Source organism: Mixophyes fleayi, chromosome 11, assembly GCF_038048845.1.
Source record: "Mixophyes fleayi isolate aMixFle1 chromosome 11, aMixFle1.hap1, whole genome shotgun sequence".
Classification (NCBI taxonomy): Eukaryota; Metazoa; Chordata; class Amphibia; order Anura; family Limnodynastidae; genus Mixophyes; species Mixophyes fleayi.
The window spans coordinates 91,174,175-91,186,821 of NC_134412.1; the positions used below are offsets into that span (position 1 = coordinate 91,174,175).

General features: G+C 40.7%; 1 long non-coding RNA gene across 1 annotated transcript in view; it reads right to left on the minus strand.

The window, feature by feature from the left end:
* LOC142107088 (uncharacterized) overlaps positions 1–12,434 on the minus strand; it is a 58,687-nt gene extending 46,253 nt beyond the window's left edge. Inside the window, exons 1-2 of the long non-coding RNA XR_012679866.1 lie at positions 12,284–12,434; positions 9,594–9,735 (exon numbers count right to left, since the gene is read on the minus strand). This is a non-coding gene — a long non-coding RNA (uncharacterized LOC142107088). The remainder of the gene's footprint in view (positions 1–9,593; positions 9,736–12,283) is intronic.
* Positions 12,435–12,647: the final 213 nt, after the last annotated feature.

The window sequence follows — 12,647 nt, forward strand, 5'->3', positions numbered from 1 at the left end:
AAAAGGCTCTGATATACCTGGGTCCTAACTGAAACAGGCTCAGATTAGCTGCTGTAAACGCCACCAATAAAGTATCTCTCTATTCCAGTTTGATTCGGTGTTTATACCGAGTTAAAGTATACCTGTCATATACTCAAACTGGAGGCAGCTATTTTATATACTGAACCAGTACACAGCTTAATCAGTTCAATAATATCGATGAGGCACACAGTAGACCCCAAACAAAATGTGAGAAGCACGTGACCCAGACAGATCTGTGAATGCCGTTTAGTAGATCTGCACTTGCTTCGTGCTTATCATTGCAATACATATTCAGTGTTTGTTTCTCAGTTGAGGGTATGAGAAGTAGCTTATCCTTCAACGTCTGGGAGCCGCACCAGCATTAATACCGTAACACATATTAGGCGATATAAACGTCGTCTGAGTTTATCTTCCTTAAACTGAAATAGAAAAGAGCGCCTGCAGTGATTTTTATGATAGAGTGAAATTATAAAGAAACTTTGAGGAGATTCACAAGTGCTGACATTTTTAAAATATCCTCATTTTTCATGCATATATTGTTTTTTTGTTTTGTTTTGGTTCCGTTTTTAATGGATGTTTGTCGTTTCTGTCGAGCAAGCAATAAAAAAATAAAAAAAAGCGGAATCAACATAGATATAAATGGAAGGGTATTTACAATTTGTATAACTGCAAAAGTGGTAAGACAATAGATTAGTTGAAAGAAAAGAAAAGAGAGAAAAAAAAAAAGACAAGCTGTCTAGGTAGGGTATATTAATGAGCAAGGTAAAAGGAGAAATATCTGATATCATAAGTTATAGAGCTGTTGACTAAAAGAGCTGTCTGCTTTCGGCCAAACCCTTCAATAAAACTTGTACCCCTCGCCCTGTGCCCCAGCAGCGTATAGCAAACAGGGATTGACCCACCACAAACATTAGCCTTCCATGTTACCAGCAGCCAGGTGCTGGATCGAAAAAGTGGACAACTCTACGCACAGTGGATAAAGCCATTTTATGGGCTTTATTAATATTCATGAGAAGGCAACCAATCGATTCCTTAGGAAGCTGTACCTCATGAATATAAGTCAGCTTTCATGAATATTAGTCAGACAGTGCCTCTGTGACGTCACTTGTTCCTAGAAAGTGATAGGCTGCCCACTGATTCTGCCCACTGATTCTGCCCACTTTATGAGTTTTATTCAGGACAGGTTGTACACAGTGGATACTTCCTTGGAGAGTATACCCATCACCTAAACACCGTGGAGGTGGCCATGTTATGAAAAATATTTTATAATTATTTGTGCGATACTTGAGAAAAGTATAGAAGGTGTGGGGAATTAATTTAAATATCTCTGGTGGGCAAAGGCATCAGGCCCCAGTATCTTGAAGATAGAGCTTCACATCCAAGACTTTCTAATCTTGGCAAAGAATGTGAAGGATTCCGAGCACTGATTGTGATATTATTCATTATCAATATGCTAAGCTCATTAAATCAAAGCTAAAAAAATAAAAATTCGATAACATGTCAACTGTCATTCCTTCTTTGTATGAGTATGTCATGATTGTAACCTCAATAACTTGATACACATGGCGCTGTGAGCAGGATTACTTTGTTAAGTCTGCACAAAAAGTGAATGGTAAGGGTGTATTTTGTGTATCTATATAATGGTAATTATAGGTGTGATTGGACTGTTTTGCTATTATTATTTCAGTTTCAAAGTGATTTTTTATTTAACGGTGTAGTACGACAATCACATTTTGCGATTCAACACTTAATTGCAGGATACAGTGATTTTTGCAAAAAAATGTATTGATTCTTTTTTTATCTATGATATTTTTTCGCAATCCCAGAAGTGATCTTCTGTGGTTTAATTTACTTTGTAGTACATAGAGATTTTTTTTTCAGAAAATGTATGTGTTTGCCTGTAGCACAAATTGTACTAGGGGTGTTTTGTCATTATTGCAGTGAATACAATTTTGTCTTTTTGGTTTCAATAATTGGCATATAGTCTACTTCCAAGAAAAAGAATAAAAAATGTTTAGAAAGCGTCAAAATAGGTTGCCAGGGGGAGAAGAGGTTGTGCAACTATTCATAGCTGGATTCAAGATGCCCATAAGTAACCGCCAATTCCTGATAATATTATCTAATGTGACTAAACAAGAGCAACTATAATCATAGACAGCAAAAAGCAGCAGCATCTGTGGGTGGATTTTGCTTCTTGCAATCCTGGGGGTTAAAACTGAACTGCGGCAGCAAAAGATCAACTAGCTATGTTAAATCAGTGTTTTAGATCAATAGAGGATAGTCAAAAAAAATATTAAAACAAAAACAACACAGTACGTAGTTTTAGTTATTACTACAATATGTAGATGCTGCAAACCATATCAGAAGCCAAAGAACAAAATAATTGCCAACCGCAGGGGTTAGAATAGACATTTAATGGAATGGAATGGGTGTGACGCTGTCAACATAGCTCGTGGACAGATTTAGAGTATACAACAAGGATATGGTCAGCGGGAGGTGAATGTAGTAATAGATTCCTACTACTATGGCAAATCTACCATCCGGGTCTGATGTTGTGGTGATAGGGGATAGAGGACTGTTACTATGTACTAAGATGGGCAGCCCTGGTGGTTTACTGTTAGGAAAGGTACAAATGCTTTAAGTAAACTGTTTAACTGTCAGTAAGGGGTGTAGGCCTGTGAAATACATTTCTTGAAGAAGGACAATATCCATTAACTTTTTTTGAAAGCTCTTAAGGTAACTGAACATTTTGTAAGAACATTCAGAATATTTACATCAAGTGAAACATTTTTTCAACTTGTTGAGAATATTTTTTAGTAAAGTAAAATGATCATAGAAGAAGGGGGTTTTATTCCTCAAAACGAGGAGTAGTATAAAGTCTTCCTGGCACCCACAAAGGTGTGAGGTGTAGTGGAGGAGATAGGTTGGGACTGGAGAAAGGTTGCAGATAAGGCAGGACAGTGAATGTGGTTAGAATATTTCCGATGGACAGAGAGGCACAGACCTCCAGTCTCCTCAATGTAAACATTGTCTTAGAACTTTGGCCAGGTTTATGGCTTTGGATTCCTAAGTTTATTAATTTCATACTAACCTCATTAATCGAAGCTAAGTAAAATCATTTTTATATTATATCTTTTCTGTCTGATGTCCTTCTTTTGTTGTGCCAGTATTTAATTATTATAACCCTGACCACATGATATACTATCGCTTGCTCACAGCCCAAAATGTAGTAATAACATCAGTTTCCCTTTACAAAGTGATAGTTTATTAAGAAGCGAAACAACATTATTTCATATTAACATGCTTCATTGCAACAAGAGCTGTACTAAGGTTAATTCATCTTTATACGAAGGACAAGATTCATCCATGGATTGACATTTATAAAAGTAGTGCCGAGTGTTAAGCAGTTGATTTTGCTAAATATGTATAGAACGACAAACCCAAAACATTTTATTAAGAACACCTGAAAGCTCCCACACGTAATAAAATAGCAATTATATATCCTTCACAGAGGATGCAAGACACAGAAAAAGATAAAAGTGCTGAAATAAAGCCTACTAGAAGTAGACATTTACTCAGATATTCTTAATGTAAAGTAAAACAGGAGATGGTAGATTTCAGATGCCTGAAATCTTATTTTAAGCAAGTAGGGGGATAAGCGGCGGAGAATAGAGTTTACAGAAGGGGAGGGGGGGAGGCGGGGGAGGATTAGGGGATAGTGCCTATTGAGCAATGTGGTAGTACCTATCATTGGAGAGCTCACAGTTAGCATCTATTTATAGTTGTGAAGGTATCAGAGCAGTGGGGAGAGAAGTGTAGTGGAGTCAGTGGACCCCAGGTTTTGTGAAAGGAGGCAGATAGCAGCCCTCATAACATATGTGACAATTTAACGGAGATCTGCTGGTACATCTGGGGGGGGGGGGGGGGGGGCAGTGAGAAATATTTGGGATGGTAAGGGATGCCAGAAAAGGAGTATGGACATATGACCAGACTCTCTGAAGGTCTGGGCAGGTCCACCATATAGGTAGAAAGGAGTCTGCTTTTGGAAGGCCTCTCCAGCAGAGAGGTGTGGAGTTTGGGTAGATCTTGTGCATCATACATCAACGGTACAACAGTTTATATGGATTTTCTTTAAAGTGAACACTTATAGAGTATTTGGCAAGTCCCTGTCACGAGCCGCGGCTCCACTACTGACCGCCGTGGCTCGCCTCTCTCTACTGCGGGCATCCCGGCCATCACCATGACGACCGGGACGTCACTTGCACCTTCCTCGTCCTGGTTACTGGTACGCTTGGTGCTCCCTGCCGCTGCGCCCCGCCAGCTATCAAACAGCCGGGCGCGCGCACGTGCAGTGGGCCACTTTTGGTAAGCAGAACTGGCGCTGCGGGATGAAGCTTCCATGCATGATTGGGCATTGTTATTACAACCACCTGGCTGATTATGGCAGCTGGGCACCCTGGTCCACATTACTATTTAAGGCAGCGAGGACTGAGCCTCACTGCCAGTTATAGCGTCCAGTTTCCTGTTAGCTAACAGGCTCCTGTGCTGCGTTTGGTGAAAGCCTTTGGATTAACTTCTGTGTATGACCTCTGCCTGTTTCCTGGATCCTGATACCTGCTTGTTGCCCTGACCTTCTGCCTGCTACCTGGATAAGTTATTCGCTTGTGGCCCTGACTTTTTGCCTGTTACCTGAACATGAATCCCTGCTTGTGGCCCTAAACCTGCTTCGTATCTGACCTCCCCGCCTGTTCTCAGTTAGGCCTGTCTGACATTACCAACTCAGTTCCGGACCACAGACCTCTTGCCACTCCCTATCTGCGTGTTATTACCTTCCACTCCCGCGTGCAGCAGTACGATCATAAACTTGTACTACACTGACGCACTGGTTGCCATAACAGTCCCAACCAGATGTCTGACCAGTCCTCTGCTTCCAGCTCTCTCACCAAGGTCTTTTCCTCAATTCTGTTCATGAAGAGATTTCACAGACACATCTATTGTAAAGGAGTGATAAAGGGACGATATGACGCCCCTGGACTAGGGACTGGCCGGACTGAGATATTCAAATGAAGTTAAAGTCCTTGCAGAAATCCTGGCCAAGGAGTTCTGGAAGACGTGTCTAACTGGTAGAAAAGTGGAGGTAAGGAAGTTATGAGACTCCTTTAGGTTGAATTGATAAATCTATCATTTGATTCCAACCCGGATGGGAAAATATTAGCATATAAGTCTGGGAGAAAGTCCCGATTGTGCCACAGTAGGATGAGAGGAGACAGAGGTGGCTAAAAATTATATAAAAGTATAAATTATCGGGTGGGAGAGAGCTTCAGTGGGTCAACGAGAGCAATGAGACCATAGGATTGCAGAAATGGGTAGGGAGGCAGACTCAGTATCCATCTAGGCCCTTTCATCTGATCTTTTTATGACAATGTACCAAATATGCTACAGAAGCTCACAATAAAGCAATATTGCAGAGCTATGGATGACTTGCAATACAACAAAAGCGTCTCTGCAATGATATGAAATATTTCATTTTTGAATGGTATATTGATTTAACGTACAGTGAAAAACACTGAATTCCCGTAACAAAATAAACCACTGAAAACTAAGCTAAGTACTCTAACAAACCCTAGACTTACAGAACATAGTCTCAGTCTGAGTACTTTGTTTAGCTCTACCCAAATATGACATTCTTATAATCAGTACTCTGGCCAGCCCTAGCCCAATACCACTTGGTATTCTAACTAGTCTCATCATGATACAACATAAGCTTGGTACTCTAACTAGCCTCATGATATAACATAAGCTTGGTACTCTAACTAGCCTCATGATATAACATAAGCTTGGTACTCTAACTAGCCTTATGATATAACATAAGCTTGGTACTCTAACTAGCCCTGTCATGATATAACATAGGCTAAGAATGCATAGCAACCTTACCTCAACTGGACTAATAGGTCAAAAAATTATGCATTTTAGTTCAGCCCCAAAAGTGACTTGCTCTATTATGTATAATTTAAGTTGTAGAAGGAATTGGCCACTACATGCATTTTAAGTCGCAACAGGGGTTATTCTGAAATTAACTGCCATTCTGGACACATTACCATGTATTTTTCAAGTCCATTACTTTAATTAAAAAAAAAAAAAAAAAAAAAAAAAGAATAAACAATGTTCTATCATTCACATTCCACAGAAAATCGTTCTAACATTCTGTCCTTTTTATGCCCAAACAGTCAAAAAAAAAAAAAAGAACCAAAAAAACATTTTTTAATATTCCGTGGAAACCAAAGGTCTGTTTGTTATTGAAAGCCCTTCCCGTTAAAAAAAAATATGACAAAGTTCAAGAACTAAACAAAATTGACAAAGTTCAGATTTATGGTCGTTTTCATCTTTGTTTGAATCAGTGTGTTTGCACGGTTGCCATAGAAAACGAAACCTTATTTACTAAGCCAGCTACTGTTTAATAGGCATGTCTTCCGTCTTTAATAAACTCCAACTTCTGCAGGAAATAGCTGAGGGGATGAGAATGGTTAAGGTTTTGTCAGATAGGAACTTTTCCCTCATCTTGAAACTCCAGCTTTACAGGGAAAAAAAAAACTGAGTACAAAGCTTTGTACTACAAAAGAGTTATTTTGGGAGATTGACAGATATACACAGCCCTATCTTTTGTTTAGGTTCTAAATGCCATATTAAAAGAAAAATGAGTTCCATGTGGCACGTTAAAGGGAAATTCTTTCTGTAAACAGAAAATCTTACCATAAAAATGTATTTCACATATGTTACCTGATACATTTCTATCACATTATACACAAGAAACAAGTACATAAAAAGAAGAGAGTATACTTCGTATTGTACATAGGCCACAGAAATCCTGGATGACCTTAAATCTCTTTATAATCACTAGAGGTCTGCTTTCTTACAATACACAGTTCTTCCATATTTTCTTATAATTCACAAGTGTAACTAATAAATGCTGAAAGCATTAACTAATATATATATATATACACACACACACACACACACACACACACACACACACACACACTATAAACAGGAGCCAATGCGTATATATGAACATCTCTTCTTTATACTGAGGGAATCTCTTGTTCATTATATTTGTAGAGTCGTTAAGTAAGAAGGCAGCGAGTTAGAATTGGATACCAGTGACATCATCGCTTCTCCATTCATTAGGAACACAGTTACTATAGTATACAGTGCTCCTACTTTATGCCAAGTTAAAACACATCACAAAACTGGCATTATAATCACAGCATATATGCCAACTTTTCAGAGTACCCTCCTGGAGGGGATCTCCATGAACTCAGTGGCTGGCGGGACTTAGGAATGTGATATGTGTCATAACTCTCCGCCCACCGCGGCCTGATGATGTGGTTTGCATCATCGCACTTCACCCACCATGAAGTGGCAGCACGATTTGTATCATCACACTGTGGTGGGCAGGGGCATGAATCGAGTCATAACGCTGGTTGTCGGTCCATCATTTCTCATTTTGACCCAGCATCAAGGAGATTGCTAGACTATCTCAGGAGTCTGGCAAATCACACACTTTGGGGGTTCCCCATGACGGGGGTGGGCGTGTTCACATTGCTAAGGGGCGTGGTCACCACACTAAGGGGGGACTACACCCCAGAGGGCTGTCCATTACATAGCTCCTTTCCCGCAACATTCCCACCAACGGGACAAACATGTCTCTGGGTGGGACAGAACACTGAAATCGCGACTGTTCCGCTGAAATAGGGCCAGTTGGGAGGTGAGACTGAAGCATCTGGGACATGTTAATTAATAACCGATAGACAGAAAGATCTAATGATTATTATCATTTATTTATATAGCGCTAATCATATTATGCAGCTCTATGCAGAGGAAATGTAGTCATTCACATCAGTCCATGCACTATTGGAGCTTACAATCTAAATTCTCCAGCACACACAGCATTGGGTCCATTTTGACAGCAGCCAATTACCCTGGAGTGTGGGAGGAAACGGGAGGAAACCGGAGCCCCTGGAAGAAACCCATGCAAACACGGGGAGAACATACAAACTCCACACACGTATGGCCCTGATTGCAATCAAACCCATGACCCCAGCGCTGGGAGTCAGCATTACTAAACAGATGCTAACTTATGCAAAAAAAAAAAAAAAGTTCTTGCATTTGTCTAAATTCACATAGAAATTACAAAGGACAAATAAAATGTCAACATAAAAAATAGAACCACACAAACAAGTTCTACACTGTTTTGACAGAAAATACAAATTCTTTTGTGCTTATTTGCTTGAAGCGAGTCGCTGTATTATTTTTTTATTAATATATATTTAATTAATTGTAGCGGCGGTGCACTGGGCTTTCTGTTTTATTTGTCATTTATTTACAGCCACTTTCCCCGACAGGATTGCAGTTGACATTATTTATTCCTTATTATTTTAAATTGTGCATTTTGAGTTCGCTGCGATTTGTTTGAACTGCAGTAAGAATATAAAACTGTCACGTATAAATACAAGGAGCCAGCGTACAGCCTGCACACCCCCAATGCTGCTTCTTGTGATGGATTAATGACGGATCTCACATGATATGTAGTGTTAGTGGGAGCAGGGTTCCGGTAATGCCTCAAGCAGTAGAACAATACGGACTTCTGCCAAAGCCTGGCTGGGTCATTCAATGCTCTTACTTACCTGGGTGTTATATAGGAGGAGAGATGCGGTTTACCTCTGCAATGCAATATGGAGGCTCCCAAAAGAGGTCAAGTGAAAGTATTTTTCTACCTTTCATTCTCTATCTAGTTCACTTCTGGGTTTTTCATCCAAGTCTTTATCATCTAGACAGATTTGTTTATTTTTATTACCCTTGGATAGAACACAGCTCATCTCTACTCCCAACTTAGGATACAATCGTATGCACTCAGTAGTTCCGCATCATATCCATGGGCAAAGAAAATGAACAGCTTTCCACGAGGATATAAAGGCTTTGGTGAAAAACATGGAAAAAAAAGACAAAGCTGCTTATTTAGATCTAATCATGCCCAATAATGTTCTACATACACTGTCTAGCAAAGTGTAGCTAGCATTTTAATTCAACAGGTTCAATCTATATATTTATTTTGTTTTAATGTTGTTTTTACTGTATGTATTATTACTGTATATTAGCATCTCATTAATATACGTCGGGTCCTTCCTGAGCGATGTCACCGTTTTTTAGCAAACAGATACACTGCGAGGTTCAGCCTACAACATGCAATATTGCCAACATTTTATCATGATTTTCAGGTACACTTTGCATCTGAGTATCTACGTAACATCCTTGTACAACATTCCCCATCATGATATGCTTACTGGATTTATTTGTAATCTAAATACTAAACTTATTAAACACAGAAAGTAAAGAATAAATAGTGAAACCTACTGTACTGTGCAGTTGGTAAATACTGTAAAATGGAGCCATTTCCAGGGGCAAATCTTTAAAACAAGGGACCATCTTTGGAAATTAGGGACAGTTGGCAGCTATGAGAATGGATGTCTGTGTATGTGGGCGACTCTACTACCCCCCCCCATCTCTGTACTCACCAGGTATCAGCAGCAGAAGATGAGGTTGACCAATCAAGGATGTCGAAGGCATCTGATTGGACAAACAGATTCAGCTGTTCAATCGCATGGTTCGTTCCAAATTACCATTAAACTGTATCAACAGTCTTCTCAGGAGAGAGTCCTGGAATGGGAGAATTATGTTATTAATATTATTTATTTACTCTAATCGTGGTTAGTAAACAAAAATGGATAGGAAATAAATAAGACAGGCCATATTAGTTGTTGGAGGTACAATATAATCTCTGCAAGCTTTGTCTAGTCATATTTTTATATATTTTACAAACCCCCCCAATTTTTTACGTCAAAATGAAAATGTCATGTTATAAGCCTATCAGAGGCTAGAAGGCATGATTAGACTTGTAGTTCTACAACAACCGCAGATCTATACGTTGTCTTTACAGTATATGTTTATAGGAACAGAATGCAGTTGGCAAGAGTCTCCTTCCTGAGACTGTTTCTTCACTTGAGATTATTTCTCTACAAACAGAAATCCAATCTATGCGGACACCGCACAGCCTCGACAATCTGTTTCCTCCCTAGATAACACAAAGGTGGCTGTGCATACACATGGCGAATTACCATCCGCTGTATTATGCACAATTTTTCCTTCACAGGGATATTTCGGCATGTGGACTCCGCCCCGTGTTGGATGGAGCAGATGGCAGACTCTAGAAACAGTTGGTTTTCAAACAGTTAGGATAAGTTTGGGGAGTCAGGTGTGTGCTGGCTGGGAGTCTCCTTGGGGACCCTTCGTATGCGTACCCTGGTTTTAATGTGTTTTTTCATTTTTTCCCCCCCAGGTAATGAGAAACTGCACAGAGGTTGTGTTGTGGCTGGTTAAGTAAATAAGCCTACTGTATATTAATTGTTCAAAACTTTTACTACTAATTAGCAGAGCCGTAACTTAAAATTTTAGCGCTTGGGGCGAGACAAAAAAACTGCTGCCCCCTCTAAGCCTCAATTTTAACCAAATGAACTTAAAATATTCATAATCTGCGCCCCCCCTTCAGCTCTGCGCCCTGGGCAGTCGCCCCTCTTGCACTGCTAGCTACGACCCTGCTGTTTAGCCACAACAAATCAGAAATTATTTCATTATATTTAAGAGATTAAACTATTCTAAAATTTAGTAGGTTTAGTTTTATAGAAGATAACCAGCACCGTGCATGCAAAAATCAGCAATGTTCTCCTCACCGTAATACCCGCAGGCGCACACCAAGCTAGGTACCGAGGGGACTTCACGGTGAACTGGATTCCTCCTTGTTGTCCCAGAACAACGGCACGCTGACGTCTGAGGTCCAAGGACAATGGCACACCAACAATATGAAGGGGGGGGGGGGGGGGATACAATTCCCTTAGATGACATCACTTCACTCAGTTCCACGTACTACAGTACCTGAACATCACGGATTTTCCTCTACACCCTCTATGGGGTGAGAGGACCTGTGACGAAACATGGCTGAGTAGTGCCTTCACGCCCATTTTGAAAACAAGAGGGACTGAATCCCCTCCATGGGTCCTAAAACAATATCACCCAGACACTAGTCTGGGTGATAATTCCCTTAGATGACATCACTTCACTCAGTTCCACGTACTACAGTACCTGAACATCACGGATTTTCCTCTACACCCTCTATGGGGTGAGAGGACCTGTGACGAAACATGGCTGAGTAGTGCCTTCACGCCCATTTTGAAAACAAGAGGGACTGAATCCCCTCCATGGGTCCTAAAACAATATCACCCAGACACTAGGGGGCAGAATCAATTAGCCATGAGGTGACTAACGCGGTACTAAAATAATTTTTCCTTGCATGTCTATGGGACACGAGATGGAGATTTTAATAAAATGGCGAACCGTTCCGGAGACACATCGCGGCACCTTGCAGCCAATCAAATGTCCCCTTTGAAGTCCCAGAACAGCGCCACACCGACAACAGAGATCCTAAAACACTGTTTCCCAACTCCAGTCTTCAGGGACCCCTAACAGTGCAGGTTTTCCAGGTCACAAGTGAAATAATTACACCACCTGTGGATCTTTCAAAATGTGTCAGTCAGTAATGAATACACCTGTGCTCCAGCAGAGATATGGAAAACATGCACTGTTATGGGTCCATGAGGACTGGAGTTGGGAATGACTATCTTAAAACAATGGCATATGGGCACCGGAGACCCCCAAAAAAGCACAACTGGGCTAATGTAATACAGAACCAACATCTCTGGAGGAGAGGGTCCCACCTGCGCTAATTACATCATGTGTAGTGAGGTAATGGTGGTACTCCACATTCAGGGAGTCTTGTTTTTGCAACTTGACAGAAAACTTTCCATGTTGGAACTTATGACAGGTAAATACTAAACTTACATGTGGCAGATATACAGGAAGTTAGTCATAAAAACATTATATTGTTCTGTCAGATTATCGTGGTAACACCCCCTCACATTGCTGGTAATATAGTTGTCCCCCCACCATACTGCTGGTATTATAGATGTCTCCCCCCCCCCAGACTGCTGGTAATATAGATATGTCCCCGGCCCTCATACTGCTGGTAATATAGAGTTGAGGAGAAGCTGCCAATCATCCAGCTCTGTCTCACTCATTGCACCCAGTTGGCGCCATAATCTCCACCTCAGGGGTCCTCCTGCTCCGGACACCGCCGCATCTCTGTCATACTCACATCTCACCTTCCCGCCATCATCCGGGACCCTCCTGCACGGAGCTGTGGTGCCGGCACCGTCTGCCGTCCTGCCGGTGAGTGACAGCGGACACTGGTTCCTGGTGTAGAGTTATTACTACTACAGGTGGAGTATATCTTACTGTCATGGCGGTGTATTACATCCCTCACACACGGCCCCTATGTCCATTCCATGGCATGTTACTATATATATATATATATATATATATATATATATATATATATATATCTGGAGTGCACATAAAACGGCCTTGCAAACTTTTTTTTGCATTTCCATTGATTGCTTTGCTGCCCTGTTTCCTTCAGTCTGAGGGATCTATAGGTCCCATATAGTAAGTCCGTCATT